Source organism: Bos mutus, chromosome 8, assembly GCF_027580195.1.
Source record: "Bos mutus isolate GX-2022 chromosome 8, NWIPB_WYAK_1.1, whole genome shotgun sequence".
NCBI lineage: Eukaryota > Metazoa > Chordata > Mammalia > Artiodactyla > Bovidae > Bos > Bos mutus.
The window spans coordinates 70,172,715-70,197,242 of NC_091624.1; the positions used below are offsets into that span (position 1 = coordinate 70,172,715).

The 24,528-nt window shown below is 38.7% G+C and overlaps 2 long non-coding RNA genes across 7 annotated transcripts in view; one reads left to right on the forward strand and one right to left on the reverse strand.

Moving 5' to 3' along the window:
* The window catches only part of LOC138988908 (uncharacterized), a 161,311-nt gene that overhangs the window by 126,127 nt on the left and 10,656 nt on the right, over positions 1 to 24,528 (forward strand). The gene's annotated exons all lie outside the window — the stretch shown is intronic.
* LOC138988907 (uncharacterized) overlaps positions 15,844 to 24,528 on the reverse strand; it is a 185,613-nt gene continuing 176,928 nt past the window's right edge. For 5 of the 6 annotated variants that reach the window (XR_011465158.1, XR_011465162.1, XR_011465161.1 and 2 more), the window contains one exon: positions 15,844 to 23,303. This is a non-coding gene — a long non-coding RNA (uncharacterized lncRNA). The remainder of the gene's footprint in view (positions 23,304 to 24,528) is intronic. The other variant, XR_011465160.1, reaches the window with a different exon arrangement.

Below are 24,528 nucleotides of genomic sequence, written 5' to 3' on the forward strand. Positions count from 1 at the left end.
TCTGGGTGGGCTTTAATATGTCTGCTCTACGCCATATCTCATGTTTGCAGAACTGGCACAGTAAGAAATTATTTTATCTTACAGAACACATAGTCTCTGATTTAATTATCCAAGAAATACTTATAGAATATCCACTGCCTCAAAAGTTACTGTACCAGAAGATAAAGAAAACTCCACAAATGTAGTATGAGATACCTGTCCCCAAGAAACTAATTACTGAGCTGGTAATGTATTTTCTAAGTACAAGGGGAAGAAAACTTAAGATAGCAGAGTTTAGTGACAGATGAGTGGTGCTGAGGAATTCAGAGGTCAGACCCTTTATGATTGAAGTCATGTAGTTTAGTTAAAACAGTGGCTTAAAGTAATAGCATCTCCCTCTCTTTCTCATAAATCTTTAATTTGGGCAAGACTCAAGGGGAAGGCTTGTCTCTGCTCCATGCAGTGATATCTGGGGAGTATCTGGTGGGTAATGATGATTAGCTGAGGGCTGGAGGATTTGCTTCCAAGATGGCACCTTCGTGTGACTAGTAAGATGATGCTGGCTTTTTGAAGAGCTCAGCTGGAGCCGAGAGCCAGAGATCTTGGTTTCTCTCCTGGAAGGTTCTAGAGAAGGAGAAAGGAAAATGATGACTTAAAGGTCACTGGAATTATGTACATTAGCATCCAAGAATATTAAAGTTTGTGGGTAAGGAATCAAATTGCAAAAGATGAGAAAATAGGAGAATCAAAGCAGGTTCATCTCTAGTGCAGAATGTAAAGACTAAAAGGCAGGAGAGAAATTGATTGGTAGCCAGAGAGACAGTTCAATCAAATAAAGGCTTTCTTTCAAGCTAAGAGAAATAAATTATCATAGAAAGTCGAGGAGAAAGAAAAACATTCAGTATGTGGCCTGCTTTAGATGAGGTTTCTAATAGTATTGCATTTGAATACTACCTGGAATTTCTCAAGAATTTCTGGAACTCTTTTGGACTCTTGACTTGTTTAGATGCTTCTGCACCACTAAGAAAAGAGGGTCTGAGGTTTTACAGCATTCCATCTTGATATGATCTGAATCCAGTACTTCCAGAAGAGAATAAGTGATTCTTGATTCCTCTCTCCTTAGAGAATGGTTCCCTCTGAAGATTAAGAAAAGGCTGAGCCGTGCAGCAAATTCCCATTGGTTATGCTGTATGGCTCAGAAAACTCAAACAGGGGCTCTGTATCAACCTAGAGGGGTGGGATGGGGAGGGAGATGGGATGGAGGATCAAAAGGTAGGGGATATATGTATGCCTATGGCTGATTCATATTGAGGTTTGACAGAAAGCAACAAAATTCTGTAAAGCAATTATTCTTCGATTAAAAAATTAAAAAAAAAAAAGAGAGAGAGAGAGAGAAGCCTGAGTGCTTCTTGGCCTTCAGCAAAACAGAACAGGGCTATGGGACAACAAAAGTATAACACTGAATGGAAATGTGCATTGAAATTGCAATAATTTTCTTCAAAGAGCTTATGTGACTTTATTCATAATCATTTATTGGGTAGCCATAGCTATCTGAGACTGGAAAGCCCATAGAGGACCCTGCTGATAATTTGCCTGTTTACTGCCAAGAGGTCTCATTATCAAGAGAGATGGCTAGGAGGCAGCTTAAGTGAGCTGCGGTTGGGAGCCATGACTTTTAAACAGCAACTGCTGCTGCTTAGAGTTCCTGCTATAGAAGGCTCCAGGGTAGACTGTTGAGTGAGAACCAGCTTCAGTTCCTGGCAGTCGTCACTTGTGGGAACACAGCCTCGATGGGGCTTTTCCTAAAGACATCACTAATTTGCCAGATGCTGTGAGCCACTGAGAGAAAACTCGCCAGGGAGCTGAATTTAGATTCAAAAATAGGGAGCATTCTTTGGAGGCCAGTGGCAAGCATTGGCCTTAACACTGGTGGGAAGAGCAGATAATGTAGTTGAAAGAGCATGAGACTTGAAGCCTATTAGAAATGGGTTTGTATCCATGCTCTGGTGCTTAGCGTTTGTGCCCGTGTATGATTTGTCTGTTTCCTTGTCATTGACATTTAAAAAAATCATGTCAGGATATTAGAGAGTGGGCTGAATGAGATGAGATAATACAGGTATACTAGGTACTCAGATTGTGAGTACTAGGTACTGGTCTATTAGGTACCCAGATTGTGATAGCCAGCAGTGTTCTTTCCTATCTGAACCCCGTGTGAAATGGAAAGCATGAAACTTTAAGGCCTCAGCCAATTATTGAACTTGCTTCTTGTAGTCCTATGGAAATAATTTAGGAGGGTGGTGTTTGGGAAATTTGTTAAAGTGTGAGAAGCAGTCCTGTGCCTGTGAGAGCCAGCACTCTATTATATGGGTTTGGGACTGATCCTAGACATTTCATATGAGAAGTCAGCATGCCCATCCTATGCATTTCTAACAATTACTCCAGGACACATTATCATTAAACTGTTGAAAGAATTATAGCCACAAAGGATTTTGTTTCTGGAAAATGTTTTCAGCATGTCTCCTTCACCTCATCTGTAAAAGATGCAAGCCAAATTTCTCTTTTAAAAATCTACTGCTTGATTAATTTCCCTTTGCCCCAGCTGCGTAATAGCTAGATGATTTGGATATCACTTTGCAATTCAAAATCTGAGCTTTCCAAAAATGCTTCTTGATTTGATGGTTCCAGATGGCTGAAGAAATGGACATTAAGTGATTGCTCATGGCTTTGAAAGGTCATAATCTTCTTCCTTCAGCAGGCTGGAGAATGTCAATATGCACCTGAACTTTAAGACTCATATTTTTCTGATTATAGATACAAACTATGTGACAGCGGCAAGTAACTCATTTTCATATGTATCCAATGCTCAATTAAGTCAGGACTCAAAGCTGATGGGCACCTCTGTGACTGGCATTTCAGAGGTGTATTAATTTCAGTGCTATATTGTCTTTCTCTCTTATCTCCAATCTCAGAGGAATTTAAACAATCTGGCTGGTGGGGAAAGGAAAGTAATTCCTCACTATATATATAATCATTTACACATTCAGAACCCCCCAAATGTGCCATTTTTCCATAATTAGAGTTTTGCATATAATTCATTTACTAAAGATAAAATGATGCATTTCAAAAAATACTGTAAAAATTGTAGATATGAGCATTTGAAACATTGTTATATAATAAAAATCCATAAAGTTTATACAAGTACTGCTATTTTTGGTGTAGCATCAAATCATTGATCCACCAAGACAGTTTTGAACATTCTGAAATATTTTCATCTAGTGTTTGGTACAGATAAAATATTTTACAATTAAAATGCTTTTCACATATACTGCACTGTTAATTCATTCAAGCCCAGTGAAGTAAATTCAGATATTTGTTTTGTAAATATTTATTGAGTCCATTTTGTGCCAAGCTTTGAACTAGCATTGCATTTTAAAAGGTCTCATTATATCTGATTTACAAATAGTAAATTTTAGACACATACATAAATAAAATAATTACAGTGTTATGTATTATAAAGGAAACTGTAGGAACAGTGAATTTTATGAGGTTTTAGATTGAACAATCATAAAAGGACTCCCTAGGATTTAAGTAAAGTACATTATGTAACATTACAATTACTAAGCATCTCACCTAAGGTCAGGTGGGATGGGATATTGGTATTTGCAAACTCGCAAACACATGAGAGATCTGGTCCAATGGTAACTATAAAGGCTGTGGAGTTGGCTGGCTCAACCAAACCAACTGCTTATTCAGGACATAATATGCAATTCAAAAGGCCTCTCTCATGGACTTAAAGAGATCCCCCACCACTACAGGCAGAAGGCAGACGGGGCTGAAAATCAGGCCCAGGACTTGAATGTGAACAATACATTACAGAGAAGCCCTACTACGCAGCCCCACCAAATCTCATATGCTAAAGTCAGGGCTTGATAAGGAAAGAATGAGATACTGGGGTCTAGGATGGGGACATCTAGATGGAAGAACTAGATGCTGTCAGAAGCCCTTGATCCCTCTGGGCCTTTGAAAGTGGTCCATAATGGAATAATTCCTTGCCTAAAAATTCTACAAATGCTTCCCTTGAGGCCGATGCCTTGCTTTATAGAAACATTTCCTCAAGGTTTATCCCCACTTCCTTCATGATAATCCAGGTCAATAACCAGGTCAACTCCCCAAATTTCCCAACTAGTAAAATAACATTGTGACGGTTAAAAGAAAGTGATACACACACACACACACACACACACACACACATATCTATTTTACATTTCTGCAGTAACCAGTTATCACACATTTGAAAAACTAAATAATGCAATTTACAGTTTTACATTTCTGTAGGCCAGAAGTCTGGCAGAGTCTCAAGGGGCTAAAATCAAGTTGTCAGCAGGACTGCCTTCCTTTCTAGAGGCTCTAGGGTAGGATCCACTTCCTTGTCTTTTTTAGCTTCTAGAGGTCACCCCCATTCCTTGACTTAGGTCCCCTTCCTCCTACTTCAAAGCCAGCAAAGGCAGATTGAGTCCTCACTTCACATCACTCTGATCTTCTCTTGTACTTTCCTCGTCTACTTATAGGACCCTTATTATGTTGGGCCCACATAACCTATATAATCTAGGATACTCTCCCTAGTTTACAGTTAGCTGATCAGCAACCTTAATTCCATCTGCAACCTTAATTTCCCTTTGCCATATAACGCAGCAAATGTACAGATCCCAGAGTTTATGATGTGGACATTATTAGGAGGTCATTATTCTGCCTACCACAATATGTAGAGATGCTAAGATCAGTTTTGGGACATTGTAAATGGTCAGTAAATGTTTGCTATAATTACCTGCTTCTCTTCCTGGGCTTCTGCTTGCAGGTGGAGAAAATCACAGCTGTATGAATCAGAGGCATCTCAAACCCAAGGCTGTCCCCTGCCATCAGAGATTTATTTCCTCCTTTCTACTTACTTCCCTGATGGCCCCAAGCTACCCTTTTCCTCCAGCCTTTTCGCTAATCTCTGTGTCCTCACTATTAGTAGGTGACTTTGTAGCCTACTTCACAAAACTGGAGCCATCTGGCCTGAACTGTATCGTCCTGTGGTGCTTCTCCCTCCAAGTTTACCCACCTCAGCTTCACTTCTTGAATCTTTCCCCAGTGTCTTGGAGGGTTAGAGGTATTCCTCTAGGGTTAGGGTTAGAGGTCTCTTCCTTATGGCTAACTCTTCCAACCCATATACTTGGCCTCCCATCAGTTCAAGGACATTGCTTCATCATCTCTTCTCTACTTTAAAAAAATTTTTATTGAAGTGTAGTTGATTTCCAATGTTAATTCCTGTTGTATAGCAAAGTGACTTAGTTATACACATATATACTTTGTTATTATGATTTATCACAGGATATTGAATATAGTTCTCTGTGCTAAAAGAGGACCTTGTTTATCCATTCTATGTATACTAATTTGCATCTTCTAATCAAAAACTCACAATCCTTCTCTCCTCTACCTCTCACCTTGGCAACTACAGGTCTGTTCTCTGTATCTGTGAGTTCATTTTTGTTTTGTAGATGTGTTGATTTGTGTTGTATTTTAGATTCCACATATAAATGACATTATATGGTATTTGTCGTTCTGACTTCACTTAGTATTATAATCTCTGGGTCCATCCATGTTGCTGAAAATGGCATTATTTCATTCTTTTTAATGGCTGAATAATATCCCATCACATTCTCATATCTTCTCTATCCATTCATCTGTCAGTGGACATTCAGGTTGCTTCCATGTCTTGGCTATTGTATATAGTGCTGCCATGAACATAGGGTACAGGTATCTTTTCGAATCATAGTTTTGTCTGGGTATGTGCCAGACAAAATCCAGGAATGAGATTGCTGGGTCATATGGCAACTCTATATTTAGTTTTCTGAGGAACCTCCATACTGTTTTCCATAATAGCTGCACCAGGAGGGTTCCCTTTTTTCCACACCCTCTCCATCATTTATTGTTGTTGACTTTTTGATGATGGCCATTCTGACTGGTTTGAGATGATATCTCATTGTAGCTTTGTTTTGCATTTCTCTAATAAATAATGATGTTGAGTATCTTTTCATGTGCCTCTTGGCAATTAGGTGTTTTCATTAGGGAAATGTCTATTTAGGTTCTGTGCTTATTTTTTGATTGGGTTGTTTGTTTTTTGATACTGAGTTGCATGTGTTCTTCATAAATTTGGGAACTTAATCCTTTGTCGGTCACATCATCTGCAAATATTTTCTCCCATCCTGTAGGTTGTCTTTTCATTTTGTTCATTGTTCCTTTGCTGTGCAAAATGTTTTGAATTTAATTAGGTTCCCTTTGTTTACTTTTATTAATTTTTATTGGAGTATGGTTGCTTTACAATGTTGTGTTTCTACTGTATGGCAAAGTGAATCCGGAATATGCTTACATATATCCCCTATTTTTTGAATTTTCCTCCCATTTGGGTCACTACAGAGCATTGAGTAGAGTTCCCTGTGCTGTACAGTAGATTCTTATTATAGTTACCTATTTTATACATAGTACCAATAGTGTATATGTCCATCCCAATCTCCTAATTCATCCCTTTTAATTACCCCCTTGGTATCCACACATTTGTTCTCTATGTCCGTGTCTCTATTTCTGCTTTGCAAGTAAGGCATCTCTACCATTTTCCTAGATTCCACATATACATATTACTATACGATATTTGTTTTTCTGATTTGTTTCACTGTATGACAGTCTCTAGGTCCATTTGCTGCTGCTGCTGCTGCTGCTAAGTCACTTCAGTTGTGTCCGACTCTGTGCAACCCCAGAGATGGCAGCCCACCAGGCTCCCCTGTCCCTGGGGTTCTCCAGGCAAGAACACTGGAGTGGGTTGCCATTTCCTTCTCCAATGCATAAAAATGAAGTCGCTTGGTCGTGTTCAACTCCTAGCAACCCCATGGACTGCAGCCTACCAGGCTCCTCCATCCATGGGATTTTCCAGGCAAGAGTACTGGAGTGGGGTGCCAGTCCATTTACGTCTCTGCAAATGGTACAATTCTGTTTCTCTTTATGGCTGAGTAATATTCCATTGTATATATGTACCACATCTTCCTTATCCATTCCTCTTTTGACGACATTTAGCTTACTTCCATGTCTTGGCTATTGTAAATAGTGCTGCAGGGAACTTTGGGGGGTGTGTATCTTTTTGAATTATGGTTTTTCTCTAATAAGTAGTGGGGCTTCCCTGGGGGTAAGGGATAAAGAATCCACCTGCCAATGCAGGAGATGCAAGTTTGGTCCCTGGGTCAGGAAGATCCCCTAGAGAAGGAAATGGCAACCCACTCCCATATTCTTGTCTGGGAAATCCCATGGACAGAGGAGCCTGGTGGGCTACAGTTCATCTGGTCACAAAAGAGTCAGATATGACTTAGTGACTAGACAACAATAATAATTCTAAGTGGTGATATCTTTTTCTCTTTTTCTCTGTGCTTTACTGTTGAATATTACTTTCTCCTGGGGTTCTGTCTATAATTTCTTGCTTTCCACAACACTTGGCACTATTTTCTCATGATTCCATTGGCACCTCTCTCATCACTTCTTGATTTCCTTCAAAACCTCCTCGTCATCACCTATCCATTCATCTGTGAGGTATTCCAAATCTTGTCATTGGTGCCTTCTGCTCTTACTCCACTGACAGTTTTTCTCCATCTCGTAAATAGTGCTTTGTGCATCGTTCTAAGACTCAGTATCTTCAGAAAACCTTTCTTTTACCTCCTGAATGCCTTTTCTCTGAGTTTCCATAGCACTTGAGTATCTCTGTCTTAGAATTTACATAATACAGTGTTGAAATTTTATTATAGTTTTACTGATCTTCTCTATTGTATTATAAGTTCCACTTGGGTAGAATATTTTAGTCATCTTTCTTTCTTTAGTACCAACTACAGAGGCTGACACACAAGTAAATCTCAACATAAATTTGGTGAGTTTTTTAATCTAAAAATAGAAAAATAATGGTGAATTTATAATGTCCTGGGCTTAATCTTTCTTTGTCCACTAAATCTACCTTCTGCTGAAAGAGCTATGTTCTGTTGTGAACATCCTCTATAAAGTAAATTAACAATTTTCTAACAAATATTAGTAGTGTTTATTCTCTTTTGCATACATATTTACAAAGCAAAAGAAACTTTGTTAGACTAGTAAGTGTATAAATATAAACAATTTGATGTAAAGTAACATCTAATACTGGTTCTAAGTTGTATCTAAAATGCTTCCAAACTGCTTGCTCAACACATTTTCAGAACCCCATTTATGGAAATGTTTTCATGTTTGCACAGAGTTTATGTATCTATTAACATTCACAACATGGCTTTTTGTAATGGACAGCTGACGGAAAGTTCTAGAAGTCCAGAAATACGGTCAGATTTGCACAATACTTACTATAACCTCCATTAAGTAGTCTGTTTCACTGACAATGAAATTTGGTAACTTCTTAAATTTCCTATTCCTGTCAGGAAATCATGGAGGAGTAGACAGCTTTTTAAAAATTCTGACCCTCCTCTTTGCTCTGTTGTAAAAATATTAAGGTGTCCTGGGATGGTTGCTCTGTTTTACTTAAAAGGGGTATATGTTTTATTGGTAAATGAAGTGATGTATCCAGATGCTGAATGTAATTTTCCAAAGTTCTTTGGCATCAGGTGTTACACAAACTTGGAATAAATGGCAGTGTACAAGCGCAGCTTCCTTTGGAGTGTTCAAATCTGGGCGATATTGAGTCAGGATAAAAAGAGTTCAGTAGAATCAGTTGGTGGTTCAATCTATTTACTGGGTCATCCTTTTCTAAATTAAGCCACATCGAGAAGTCCATCTACACAATACTAGATGGTTTCAGAGAATGGTGGAAACATATTTGGGTCACTATGAGGTAACTCTTGTTTTTTCACTTAGCATCGCAGGATGGAAATTGTCCCAGCTTGCTTTGTTAGTACAGGAAGCCCTCAATAAATATTTGGTGAAATAAATCAGGGTCAGATTGGATCCCCAATGCTGGGATTAAAAAAAAAACAAAACAAAAATAAGACACAGTCCACCCTGAAGGAGTTCACAGTTTGGCAGAAAAATCAAAGAAGCTAACAAAAGGGGATAATAAAATGTGATATAAGCAAAGTGCTATGGGAGCCTAATAAGGGGTAAGATTAATTGTTAGATGGGGTCAGAAAAGATAGCATCCTTCAAGACGCAGTAGGCAGAGAAGTCATGGGGGAGAAGGGAGGGAAGAGAGGGTGTCTTAGGAACCATCTGTTAGCTCACAGTGTGTGAGAGCATGGAGAATATTCATGAAACTATGTAGTTTAGTTCGGACAAAACATGAGGATGCTGCAGGGTGGGGATGGCATTAAATTAGGTCTGGAACAGCAGCTTGAGGTTGGGTTGTGAAAAGCATCATAAATCATGCAGAGGAGTTTGCATTTCATTTCCCCCACTGAAAACCTCAATTTTTAAAGCTCCATGTTACCTGGAAGACTGGGTTTTCCAGAAGCTGTTCCTGGGCATGCTAGTTTTATAGAATGTTAATGGGTGTTAAACTAAAACTCCTATCCAGCTGTTAGTTGAAGGTGGAAAGGGAATTGTCTGGAGAAGATAGTATGGAGCCCACTTGAGAATTTCCTGAAATGTGTACAGTCTGTGAATGTCTTGAATCAAATTAGACTGCATAACTAGATCCTATAGCTCTATCTCCTTCTCGAATAGATTTTAACATTCGCCCTTCAGCAAAATGAGACTGGCTTGCCCTGAGAATTGTAACAGGAAGCTATTTGATGTGACATTTATGTGTGCTTCGTCTGAATAGCTGGTTTGTTGTTATCTCAGAGGCAATGTGAGTGTTGGAATTGATTGTGTGTCCTTTTGTTGTCATAAACACTAGGAAGCCTAGAGCCAAATCTGTAGCTCACCACCAAAGAAGGGTCCTCAAGGCATGCATTCTTGGGTAACAACTGAACCCAGGATTCTCTTTGACTTCCTACATTCATGTTCCTTTTGGTAGAACACCTTCATCTACTTATTTGACCATTTTGCAACTTCTCTCTGATCTTTTGGGGAAAAAAGCTGAGATTAAGAAAGAGTGAATATATGTCACTTACCACAGTGCCTGGCATACAATACATATGAAATGAGGTCTTTTTTTTCTTTTGATTTTGTATCAATCCTACCTACTCCACTACACCATCCTTCTTGTTGACAGAAATATAAAGGTAGCATACATGACTGATGGAAATGATTTTCAGATGCTATTTTCCTGATCTCAAGTCTCTTAAGCAAAACAGAATTAAATGGATGAAAATGAGGTGAACAGTTACCAGCTGCAAGTCCCTGAGCCTTGTACTGAGAAAGCGACAAGTCAGTAAGTCAAAGAGATGGTAAATGGAGCTTCTAATCCGATGAGAGAATTATGACATCATTATGGGCCCTGCTGCTGCTGCTGCTGCTAAGTCGCTTCAGTCGTGTCCGACTCTGTGCGACCCTATAGATGGCAGCCCACTAGGCTCCCCCGTCCCTGGGAGTCTCCAGGCAAGAACACTGGAGTAGGTTGCCATTGCCTTCTCCAATGCATAAAAGTGAAAAGTGAAAGTGAAGTCACTCGGTCGTGTCTGACTCTCAGCGACCCCATGGACTGCAGCCCACCAGGCTCCTCCATCCATGGGATTTTTCAGGCTAGGATTCATAAATCGTGAGTAATAATACAACCTAACTTAAAGAGTCATTGTCAGGATTCTGACTTTATATCAGTAAAGTGCAAAAAATAGTGCCTATATGGAGGTACTCATACCAAGCACTATAATTAATAGTTATAATTAATAATTATAGTTAAAATCAATAATTAATTTAAGTATTAATGCTTTAATTAATATTTATTAGAATAATAAATTTTAAATTAATAAAAACTTAACAGTAATATTAAAATTAATACTTTTTATTAGTGCTATAAATTATCTTTTATGTGGGTACCCCCAGAATGTATAGTCATCAAGGGCTCTAAAAATTCAGAGTAGAGGGAAATTACTTCCAGCTGAAGCCATCCAGGAAGGCTTCCTGGAGGAGGTGGGATCTGAATAAGACTTTAAAGGATGGAGAGATAATTCAACTAGGTAGAGAGGATCAGGGAGAGTTCAGTTCAGTCACTCAGTCATGTCTGACTCTTTGCGACCCCATAGACTGCAGTACACCAGGCCTCCCTGTCCATCACCAACTCCTGGAGTTTACTCAAACTCATGTCCATTGAGTCAGTGATGCCATTCAACCATCTCATCCTCTGTCATCCCCTTCTCCTCCCGCCTTCAATCTTTCTCAGCTTCGGGGTCTTTTCAAATGAGTCAGTTCTTCGCCAAAGAATTGCGAAGCCAAAGAATTGGAGTTTCACCTTCAGCATCAGTCCTTCCAGTGAATGGAAACTGATAAAAAAAAAAAAGGAGGGTTTCTCAGGTGGTACAGTGATAAAGAATCCACCTGCCGATGCCGTAGACACAGGAGACATGGGTTCAATCCCTGCGTTGGGAAGATCCCTTGGAGGACAAAATGATATCCTACTCCCGTATTCTTGCCTGGAAAATTTCATGGATAGAGGAGCCTAGTAGGCTATAGTCCATGGAGCTGCAAGGAGCTGGACATGACTGAGTGCACGTGTGCACACACATACGTAGAAAGGCAGGGTATATCCCATCAGGAAGAGACCTCAGGAGCACAGAGGACTGTGAGAGGGTTGATGGGTGGCAGGGCTGACATAGGCTCCTGTCCCCTTGCATCCTCATTGTCCACAGGTCAGCACTAACATCCTGCCTCACAGTGGGCTCCTCCCCACCAAGCCCCTGAAAGAAAACCCACGCTGTTCTTTGAGAGAGACACTCAGCACCCTTCTGACTCCTTTATTTACCTGGTAGCCAGTAGGAAAATTACCTCAGGGTGTGATAATCACAGGGAGCTACAGAGACCCCGTCCATTCTCCCAGTAAATTCCTACACATGGACTCAAAAACTGTGATTCTATTTTGGGCAGTGGAGTGCTTCGAAAGAAAAGTGCAGGAAATGTGAAAAGAGACGGTGGGAGCAGAATTCCCATCTGTGCAGACACTGAAAGGCCTCTATCACTGAATGTGAGAGAGGAACTCAGTGAGTTCCTGTAGTGATAGCTGGATGGGCTCCAGCAAGGAGGCTGCAGAAGGCTGTAGCCAAAATGACTGTGAGGTTTCAGAGACAGGGTTCCCAGGCTCCTTCCCCACACCGATCTGCTTAAAGAGAAGAAAATGAATTTTTAAAGATGCCCGAGAGTCTAGACTTTCTAGAGCTCTTAAAATTTGGGAGGAATTTTGATAGGAAAAAAACCCTATCAGTTCACATATGTTAATTTTGATAAATAAGCACAATCCTTTTATCAAGAGGAAGAAAACCAATTTTAAACTGCAGCTGGGAAATGTGACATAGTATAAGGGGTGTTTGATAGATGTGCACAGGCCGGTAAGCTTGTGCCTAATAGTAAGAGAAGCCTTAAAAGCAGAAGGATGAAGATAGCAAGCAAAGAGTGAAATTCCAATTATACCCCGACTCATTCTAAAATCATTGGGGCTTGCCGAAATTCAAGTACAGAAGTCAAACTATCCAAATTAACACCTGCTGACACCAAAGCAAATGCTGGACTCTGTATGGGAGAGCTTTCTCTCTCTCTCTTTTTTCTCTTTCTCAAAAAAATTTTCCTTCCTGCCCTGAAACACTGTTCTGAGTAAGGAAAAGAGCATCAGTCAAGCTGGCAATTCATCTGAGTCAAACCTATGGTCATTTCTGTCACTGTCCTCAATGCCACAGAGAAACATGTTTCACAAAAGGAACTTTGCTAAATTAAAATTTTTACTAAATATGAGATACATGCACAAATCATAAATACACAGCTAGATGAAAATTCCACAGTCAGTACCCAGATCAAGAAGCAAAACACTAATGGGGCCCCAGATGCCCCTCCATCAGTTACTCTGTACATATGAGAATAACTATTCTCATGATTTCTAGCACCATAGATAACTTTTACCTGCTTTTTGAGCTCATATAAAAGAAATTATACATTGTTTACTCCTATTTCTGGCTTCTTTCACTCATCATTATGTTTGTGAAATTCATTCACAGTATTCATTCAATCTCACTGTTGTATGGGATTTACTTATTTAAAATGCCATGATTTACTTATCTATTCTATAGTTACGAGACATTTGGGTTATTTACAGTTTGGGATTAATCCAGAAAATGCTGCTTTGAACATTCTTGTACATGTCTTGCATATATTGGGATTATATCCAAGATGAATTTTTTGCTGGATATTATTTTTGAGTGCTTACTATTGTCTAGAAACTATGAAAGTAGGCTTGGCACTGGGATAAAGTCATGGAAAAACACAGTCCCTGCTTGCAAAGACCTCAAGACCCCATGGAGGACAGCAATGGGCTGGAAAATACTCTTAACTGTATGTAAGGGCTGTGGGTGATACGGCCTTGGACTGAATGAACAGACAAGGGAGGGAAGAGGGAAGCAGGGGCAAGAAAAACTTCTCAGTAAGATGACACTCAAATTGGGTTTTGAAAGATGAGGCATTGATTGGGTACAAAGTGGAGAAGGCAGGGGAACAGCCTGTGGAAAAGCAGAGGCAAGTGAGAAGGCAGGTCAAGTCCAATGACAGTGTTTAGAGCAATAGAGTCAGGTGAGAAGCCTGCGGTGACAGTGACTGGGTAAGTCGGGGGCATATCGTGGAGGACCCACTAACCATCTAAGGAATACATATGTTATCCTGAATGTGCTGGGGAGTCGCAGAAGACGTGGGGACCACAGAGTGACAAGATCAGTTCATTCAGGCAGCTCCACAGAGGCAGGGCTGGAGAGGAAGAACTAAGAAGCTGGAAATGGACGAGAAAGCATGCTTCATCTGGAAAGGGAAGAGGAAATACGGTATTGTAGCAGGCAGAAACTAGGTGATTTTTGAAGAAGGTCTGGCATTGCTCTAATATCATGGCCAAATGGAACCAGCTTCCAATGGAATACTGAGCGTATGTCAGGGGAGGGGTGGAGGCGTGTGGGTGCCATGTTTTGATGTGCAGAAACCACACAGGGTAATTCATGCAGAAAGCTTTAGGGACCAGCAGGCCTCCTGCTGCACCCAAACTGGTGCAGGCAAGGAGCCCTCTGCTTGATGGCAGAAAGGCAAAGCATATGTGTGAGGAGTTTCAGCCAAAAAACCAGTACACTACAACTTGGGTCTGGAACAGTGGTGCCAAGATCGCATCACTCCCCATTTTCTCCAGAGACTGAGATGCAATGTTGAGTGGAAAGCAGCCAATTCTAATCCCACCCAGCTCCCCGCTAGACTCCTAAAAGGATTCTAGAAAAGTTTCCAAGCCTCTTTTCATGATTCACATCACAAATTCAGAAGTATTTGTCTATAAATGTGAACTAATGTAGTGGCCTGGCTGGAGCCTAGAAACTTGGCATTAAGACTCAGTGAAGACATTTGACATGACAGAGACATGTATAAAAGAGGGTGGAAAGATGCTTACTTGATTAAATTCAATTTTATATTTAAAAATAAATTTCTGAGAATAAAATTGGTAGTACATTAGAAAGTATGAAAAATTCATAAAAATAGAAAGCATTTGCCCCATTTTCCACTGGCCAAAGAAAACCACTGTTAGGAGAGATTATTCATCCCTTCTTCCTTTTTCCCTTTATTTACATCCTTTATTCTTCTAATTTATACATAGTTGTAATCTTTTTGCACAATAGGTATTATCTCATATTAAAAAGTGCCATGAACAAAACTTTCTTATTTATATTAAAAAATAAACTTTCATTGCAAAGTATATAAGCAATACTATGCAAAAAGACAAAAATTATCCATAAGTTCCAACCACCCAGAAATAATCATTAACAATTCTTAATACATCTCTTTCTTGACATTTTAATGGTATGATCTATAATTTAACAAACTTAGGTTATTTCACCTGTTTTTCATTTTTGTTATTACTTATATATTATTAATATTTTTTCTGACTGTATTCCATTATACAGCATCATATTTTATTAGTTGTTCAGTTGCTCAGTCGTGTCCGGCTAAATAGTTCCTATTTGGGTATATTTAAGTTGTTCTCAATTTTTTCATAATATAAAAAATGTTACACTTGTTCAATTTTATTAAAAATGTATTCTTTATATGGATTTGCTGAGCTAAGAAAAGACTTTTTAAGACTTGATTATATATTACTAATTTTCTGTCTAGAAACCATATACCAACTTATACTGCCAACAGCAAAGTTAAGCCCATTTCTTCACAACTTCACCAACACTGGGTATTATCAATCTATTTTTTTTAAACTAATTTTTATCAAATGAATGAAATGAAATTTTATTATTTCTTTAATACTAATAAGGTTAACTGTTTACGTATTTGTAGTACATTTTTATTTCTTCTGTAAACCACCTGTTTAAAATAGTTTTTAAACTGGCATAGTTCTATCATGTGGATATAGCATTATTTATCTAAGCAAATATATGTGTAAGGAGTTCAAGGCAAAAAGCAAATGTATTTCTACATGTGTCTGAAAAAGATCTTAGTGATCTCTGTCTCTTCTGGAGACTTGCAGGTTTCCATATGTATGTATATAACGATGGAATGAATACCCTTGAATATATAGGCTCTTTCCGTTTAATTTTTATTTTCTGTTGGTATAGAGTTGATTTACAATGTCGTGCTTCAGGTGTAGAGCATGGTGATTCAGTTATACATATACATATATCTATTCTTTTTAAGATTCTTTTCCAATATAGGTTATTACAGAATACTGAGTAGAGTTCCCTGTGCTATAAAGTATATCCTTGTTGATTATTTTATATATAGCAGTGTGTATCTGTTAATCCCAAATTGCTAATTTATCCCTCCCACCCATGTCTCGCCTTTGGTAATAAGTTCGTTTCTGAAGTCTGTGAGTCTGTTTTTATTTTATAAACAAGTTCATTTGTATCAATTTTGTTAGATTTCAGATATAAGTGATATCATATGATATTTGTCTTTGTCTGACTTAGTATGGTAATCTCTAGGTGCATACATGTTGCTGCAATGGCATTCTTTCTTTCCTTTTTATGGGCTGATTTATATTCCCTGTATATATGTACCACATGCTTTTTATCCATTCCTCTGTCAATGAACGTTTAGGTTGCTTCCATGTCTTGGCTGTTATACATAGTGCTGCAATGAACACTGGGGTGCGTGTAACTTTTTCAGTTATGGTTTCCTCCACATATATGCCCAGGAGTGGGATTGCTGGATCACTTGGAAGTTTTATTTTTAGCTTTTTAAGTAGCCTTCTTACTCTTCTCCACAGTGGTTGTACCAGTTTACATTTTCACCAACAATGTAGGAGGGTCCCCTCTTCTCCACACCCTCTCCGACATTTATTGTTTGTAGATATTTTTGATGTTGGCCATTCTGACCAGTGCGAGGTGATATCTCACTGCAGTTTTGATTTTGCATTTCTCTGATAATTAATGATGCTGAGCACCCTTTACCTGTGTTTTTTGGCCATCTGTATGTTTTCCTTGGATAAATGTCTATTTAGACTATATGCCTATGTTTTTTGATTGAATTGTTTTTGTCATATAGAGGTCCAGAAACTTCTTTTATATTTTGGAGTTTAATCCCTTGCCAGTAGCTTTGCAAATATTTTCTCCCATTCAGTGGGTTGTCTTTTCATTTTGCTTATGGCTTAAAAGTTTTTAATTAAGTCCTATTTGTTTATTTTTGTTTTTATTTCCATTATTCTAGGAGATGGCTTGAAAAAGATACTGCTGGAATTGATGTCAGAGTGTTCTGCCTATTTTTCTACAAGAGTTTTATAATATCTGGCCTTTTTAGGTCTTTAATTCATTTTGAACTTATTTCTGTGTATGGTGTTAGAGATGTTCTAATTTCATTTTTTTTTTCAACATCTGGCTTTTTAGTTTTCCCAGCAAGGCTTATTAAAGACTGTCTTTTCTCCGTTGTACAGTCTTGCCTTCTTTGTCATAGATTAATTGACCATAGGTGAGTAGGCTCATTTCTGGGCTTTCTATTCTGTTTCCTTGATCTTTACTTCTATTTTCATGCCAGTACTATAATGTTTTGATGACTGCAGCCTTGTATTATAGTCTAAAATCAAGAAGTCTGATTCCTCTAGTTCCATTTTTCTGTCTCAGTATTGCTTTGGCAATTTGAGGTCTTTTGTGTTTCCATAGGAATTAAAATTTTTTTTGTTCTAGTTCTGTGAAAAATGCCATTGGTAATTTGATAGGGATTGCAGTGAACCTATAGATTACCTAGGGTAGTATAGTCATTTTGACAATATTGATTCTTCCAGTCCAAGAGCATAGTATATCTTTCCATCTGTTTGTGTCATTTTTTATTTCTTTCATCAGTGTCTTATAATTTTCAGAGTATAGGTCTCTGGCCTCTTGCTGTTCAGTCGCTAAGTTGTTTCTGAATCTTTGCAACCCCATGGACTGCAGCACATCAGGCTTCTCTGTCCTTCACCATCTCCCAGAGTTTGCTTAAATTCATGTCCATTGAGTCACTGATGCCTTCCAACCATCTCATCCTCTGTCTCCCCCTTCTCCTCTTGTCCTCAGTCATACTCAGCATTAGGATCTTTTCTAGTGAGTCGGCTCTTCACATCAGTTGGCCAACATATTGGAGGTTGAGGTTCAGCTTCAGCATCAGTCCTTCCAATGAACATTCAAGGTTGATTTCTTTTAGGATTGACTAGTTTGATCTCCTTGCTGTCCAAGGGACTCTGAAGAATCTTCTCCAACACCACAGTTTGAAAGCATCAATTCTTTGGCATCCAGCCTTCTTTATGGTCCAACTCTCATATCTGTACATGACTGCTGGAAAAACCATAGCTTTCACTAGACAGACCTTTGTCAGCAAAGCGCTATCTCTGCTTTCTAATATGCTGTCTAGGTTTGTCATAGCTTTTCTTTCAAGGATCAAGTGTCTTTTAATTTCATGGCTGCTGTCACTGTTCACAGTGATTTGGAGCCCAAGAAAATAAAATCTGTCACTGTGTCCACTTTCTCCACATCTTTTTGTCATGAAATGATGAGACTGGATGCCATGATCTTTGTTTTTTGAATGTTGAGTTTTAAGCCAGCTTTTTTATCTCTCCTCTTTCACCTTCACCAAGAGGCTCTTTAGTTCCTCTTCATTTTCTGGCATTAAAATGGTGTCATCTGCATATCTGAGGTTGTTGATATTCCTCCCAGCAATCTTGATTCCAGCTTGCGAGTCATCCAACACAGCATTTCACATGATGTAATCTGCATATAAGTTAAATAGGCAGGGTGACAGTACACAGCTTTGACATACGCTTTCCCCAGCTCCAGGAGTTGGTGATGGACTGGGAAGCCTGGCATGCTACAGTCCATGGAGTGGCAGAGAGTCAGACACAACTGAGAGACTGACCTGAACTTTCCCAGTTTTGAACCAGTCCATTGTTCTATGTCTGGTTCTAACTGTTCCTTCTTGACATGCATTCAGGTTTCTCAGGAGACAGGTGAGGTGATCTGGTATTCCCATCTCTTTAAGAATTTTCCAGTTTGTTATGATCCACACAGTCAAAAGTTTTAGTATAGTCAAGGAAGCAAAATAGATGGTTTTGGAATTGCCTTGCTTTTTCTATGATCCAGTGGATGTTGACAATTTGATCTCTGGTTCCTCTCTCTTCTCTAAATCCAGCTTGTACATCTGGAAGTTCTCAGTTCACATACTGTTGAAGCCTAGCTTGAAGGCTTTTGAACATAATCTTACTAACATGTGAAATGTGAATTGTGTGGTAATTTGAACATTTTTGGCATTGCCTTTCTTTGGGATTGGAATGAAAACGGACCTTTTCCAGTCCTGTGGCCACTGCTGAGTTTTCCAAATTTGCTGGCATATTGAGTGCAGCACTTTCACAGCATCATCTTTTAGGATTTGGAATAGCTCAGCTGGAATGCCACCATCTCCACTAGCTTTGTTCATAGCAATCCTTCCTAAGGCCCACTTGACTTCACACTTCAGGATGTCTGGCTCTGAGTGAGTGACCACACCATTTTGGTTATCTAGGTCATTAAGATCTTTTTCGTACAGTTCTTCTATGTATTCTTGCCACCTCTTCTTAATCTCTTCTGCTCCTGGTAGGTCCTTGCCATTTCTGTCCTTTATGTGCCCACCTTTGCATGAAATGTTCCCTTGGTATCTCTAATTTTCTTGAAGAGATGTCCAGTCTTTCCCATTCTGTTATTTCCCTCTATGTCTTTGCGTTATTCACTTAAGGCTTTCTTATCTCTCCTTGCTCTGGAACTCTGCATTCAGTTAGGTATATCTTTCCCTTTCTCCTTTGTACTTCTCTTTTCTCAGCTATTTGGAAGTTCGCCTCAGACAACCACTTTGCTTTCTTGCATTTCCTTTTCCTGGGGGTCATTTTGGTCACCACCTTCGGTACAATGTTACAAACTTCCATCAAATTTCTTCAGGTACTTTGCCAGATTTAGTCCCTTGAGTCTATTTGGCAACCCCACTGTATAATCATAAGGGATTTGATATTTATATATGTATTTTATATATATTTTCTATGTGATCATAAAGAATTTGCCTTCTTAGGTAGGTTTATTAGGTATTTTATACTTTTAATGCCACAGTAAACTAGATTGTTTCCTTAATTTCTCTTTCTGACCTTTGGTTGTTAGTGTATAGAAATCCAACTGATATCTGTGTGCAAATTTTGTATCCTGCAACCTTACCAAATTCATTGATGACTTGTAATTTTGGGGTAGCATCTTCAGGATTTCTGTGTATCATGTCATGTCATCTGCAAACAGTGAGTTTTGCATCTTCTTTTCCAGTTTGGATTACTTCCCTTTTTCTTCTCTGGTTACTGTGGCTAGGACTTCCAAAACTATGTTGAATAAAGTAGCAAGAGTGGACATCTTCTCTCTTTCCTGATCTTAGAGGAGATGCTTTCAGCTTTTCACCATTGAGAATTATGATTTGTCACATATGGCTTTTGTTATGTTGAGAGGTAGTTTCCCTTTATGCCCACTTTCTGGAGAGTGTTTATCATAAATAGGTGTTGAATTTTTATCAAAAGCTTTTTCTGCATCTATTCAGATGATCATTTGATTTTTATTCTTTAACTTGTGATGTGGTGTATCACACTGATTGGAGATGTAGAAAAATCCTTGCATCCCGAAGAGAAATCCCACTTGATCATGATGGTGTTATTCAGTCAATAAGTCGTGTTGGACTCTTTGTGATCCCAGGGACTGTAGCCCACCAGGCTCCTCTGTCCATGGGATTTCCCAGGCAAGAATACTGGAGTGGGTTGCCATTTTCTTCTCCAGGGTATCTTCCCAACCCAGGGATTGAATCCATGTCTCTTGCATCTCCTGCATTGGCAGGTGGATTCTTTACCATTGAGTCACCTGGGAAGCCCATTATAAGAGTTGAGCAACCACTAATCTGAAAACAGATGTCCATAAAGATAGACTAAATTTCTTATACTGGTGGTTTTGGTATACTGTTCTTTTATATTTAATATGAAATACCAAGTAGGACAGAAGGCATGTCTTACCAAACACTGAAAATTTGGAACATTCACGAGCCTCATCAAACACACACCTAGGATTCTGAAAGTATGAGGAGGTCTGATGTGCCCTCTGATTCTAGCCATATGTTTACTGGAGAAGACAGAAATGGGAAAAAGATTTCAGAGGTCAGAGATACTTTGTCTTTATTTGGGGCGGGGGGAGGAAATCATCTGACACAATTAACATGAATACCTGGAGATTAAAAAATAATAAAACTTTAGAAACTATCCTTGGTTATGGATCCAGCCTCTCCATTTTTTTAGAGGAAATCTCACTAATAAACACCAGAGAACAGTGTGTGTGAGCGTAAGAATGTACAATGTGTTTATGTATTTGGTGCTAAGGAAAGGGGGTTTTAAACACACTTGACCTGAGAAGATGATTTAAAATGCATATTCCTGAACACCATCCAAAGCATCTGGGGTAAAACCATAATACTGTAGCTTAATGTGCTTTTCAGGTGATTCTGATGATAAGTGAGAATTGTCTTCTAGTCTCTATTTTATTGATATCCTCTATTATTCTAATAATTGTTCCTTTGTATGTTATCTTTTTTCCCTACTTGCTCTTCAATTAAAGTTTGCTTTTCTTTAGTGTTCCACTCTTAACAGGATTAGCAGTGGATTTCTATATTGTGCAAGACTCAGTGTGGTTCTTCAGTCTGAAGTTTCATGGCTGTTCTTAGTTCTGGAAAGTTCATAGCCATTTTCACTTAAAATATTGCCCCTTCCCCATTTTCTCCTTCTGAAATTCCCATTAGTCTTAAATAGAAACTTCAAATTTAGTCATTCATTTCTCCCAGCCTCTCTTTTGGGTTTTATAACTCTTTAACGGTCCCAATCTGATTTTAAATTGGTCATTATATTTTATTGACAGCCTTTCATTTTTGAATTGTTCTATTTGGTTGTTGTTTATATCTGTCTGTTCTTTTTACATTCCCTGGTTTATTTCATGAGGGTTTTTTATTTATCTCTTCATTGATTATAAATATACTTAATTTATAGATAGCTTTAGATCATTACATCTCAGGTTCTTGGGCTTCTTCCTCCCACATGTATCTGCTGACTGTTTCTTGTGGCAAACTACTTCCTTGGTTAGGCTGTACTTCTTAATTGTGAGCACATTTTCAGCCAGGTTGTATTTCCTTGTGGAATCCCTGTGTATTTGGTAGTAACTATCAGAGAAGTTTTACATTTGATTCTTCTGAGAATTCCAGGAGTTTCACTGGTATGAAATATTTCCAGTATGTACATAAATATCCCCATTTGGGGTTCCTATGTTATGAAAATAGTCTAAAATGTGGATTCTAGCTCTGTGTATAACTTATATCTTTAAATTGCCATTTATCATGGGGAAATTCTTCCCATCCAGATATCTAATCAGTGAGAACTTTGCCAGTTGCTTTTGTCGTGAGTGAATGAAGCATCATAGTCACCTTCTGTAGTGACAGCAGTTCTTTCTCAGTCCTAGCTTTATGCATGAATTTCACAGTTCTACCTCCTCACCTTTCACAGACCCAAGGGAAAGTTATTCTAGTCGTGTGTTTAAAAACCACGACCCCTAGCTGTTGGGTCCTATCCAACGCAGACACCCTGCTGTGTACTACAGGATGTCTGGTTGGAACTAGAAACCTGCATTAGTCAGGTCTGAAGACTGCCAGCAAGTGCAATAGAGAATACGTGACCTTTGATACTGGAGCCAGAGTTTGAACCGTTTATTATTTATTCTTGAGTAAGCTCTGCTAAGTCACATATTCACTCTAAGCTTTTGTTTTTCTCATCAAGAAAATAGCGATAATATTATTACTGATTATTTCTTATATGTTCTTCATTCCTACAAAAGTTGAAGCAGATTGAGTTTCTTTAGAGGCAAGAACCATAGACTATTCAATATTTTCTCTTACAAAACAAATAATGAAATAGTTGATTGAGTGACCTCATTAATTTCCTTTTATTAATGTACTTTTTTTTTTTTCTGTACCAACTGACTGAGAAAAACTGGTTAAAAAAAGAAACACACCTGAGGTTGGAAGAAATGATGCATTTCATTTCTCAAATTTGCAAGAGTGAAGTGAGGGGTGGACTTACATCTCTGCAGAGTTCCACTCCTTAGACTTCTCCTCCCCCTCTCCCTAGAGTGTGTGTGAGTGCAAACGTATATTGGTTTAGAGGTTCTGCTTGGATAAATGTTTCAGAGCCAATAAATCTGTCACAGTAGCTCTCAGGCTGAGCCAAGGTGAACAATTGCACAGTAATTTCTCCAGAGCCTCAGGGTACCAGGCAGCACAAGCAGGGAGGTCGCCAGATGCCTCCTCACCTTATGCCCAGAAGCAGAGACGTCACCCCACAGGAACAGGAGCTTCCCCAGATGCTGCATCTACCGGGTGGTAAAATTCTTTGTCAAACAGCAGAGCAATCAGATGTAAAACACAGAGGGAAAAAACAGAAGCACATAAAAATAACTGGTTCTCACAGTGATTCTGGTGAGTGGTAGACTGCAGGTGAAAATAAGTGCTCATTATGCAAGGCAATGTGGTGGTGGTGCTCAGAAAAGGTTAGTGCGTAGCTCCCTTGTTTCAGCTGCATGTGCCATAGACACGCACTCTCACAAAAGCACTAGGTTGTCCATGATGGTTTCATTTTTTGCAGTTTATTTCTAGTAATGAAAAATCTGGAAGAGAATAAAAATTCTCATAAGATAGGAGTTGATAATCTACATCATACAATGGAGTGTTCTGTAAGCACTCAAATCATACAGATCTCTATACACACAAATGAAAGGTTTCTGAGATATACTCTTCATAGTGACTGGGAGCGTGACCTTTGGAGCCAGTCTGCCTGAGCTCAAACGCCTGTGTGACACTGGGCAATTAGCCTCCCAACTCTGTGCCTCAGCTTGTTCACATATAGAATGAGGGTGACGGTAATACGTAAGCAGTAGAGTCATTGTGAGCATCAAAATGAACTCCTATGAAAAGTGCTTATAACAATCTTGGATTCACATTATAATACTAAACTAATTATGTGAGCTATTATGTTATATATGAGCTATGATGAGCAGTAGTGGTAGTAACTAAAAATAATAAGCTAATGCTAACTGCTTATGTCTGGGGCTTATACTTGTGGGCTTGAAGTGAAAGAGTAGCACTTTCCATGTTCATTTTAGACCATTTGAATTAGTTACAGTGAAGATAATACTTATATTAAAAAGTAATTGAAAGTATTGGAAGTATATTGGATAAGAAGACTGCTGTTTTGAAAGTCTGACATGTAACAAACAGGGACTTAACCAAAATCACAATTACTGAGGGCTGTGTTTTTAAAACATTAGAAACTGATTGATGTAAGCAATCCCTTACACTGAATGCCTTGTGGCTGCATTGCATTGTACACTTAGCAAAATGTTTTCACATTCATGAGTTGATTCAATCCAACTAACTGGATTATTAATGAATTCCCTTAATCCTTGTAAACTGAATGTTCATACTTATTATTCCAAATAAGGGAAGAGAGAGAGGAAGTGAGACAGTTGGCTGTTGGTTGTTTGGGTTTTGTTGTCATTTTTATTGTTTCCCTGCTCACAGCAAAGCTGGACAGGCTACGAGATTGAAGCTTAGAGTGTTAAGGGCTTGCTTAAACTCAGACAACTTCTAGTAATAGAAATGGAGAAAATCCAGGTTTCCCAAGGCAAAGCTCTTTCTACCAAACCATAATTACCCTGTAAACATGCTAGATTTATAATTCTACCCTATACACAGAAACTATCAAGTATTTAGTTTGGTAAGAAGGTGGGATTTTAGTGGATCAGCAGGAGAAAACATCTAAAAAGTCAGTTCCCCAAGTTTATAAACAAAGCTTATCACTGCCCCCAGGAAATTATGACCTGTGTGAATGGC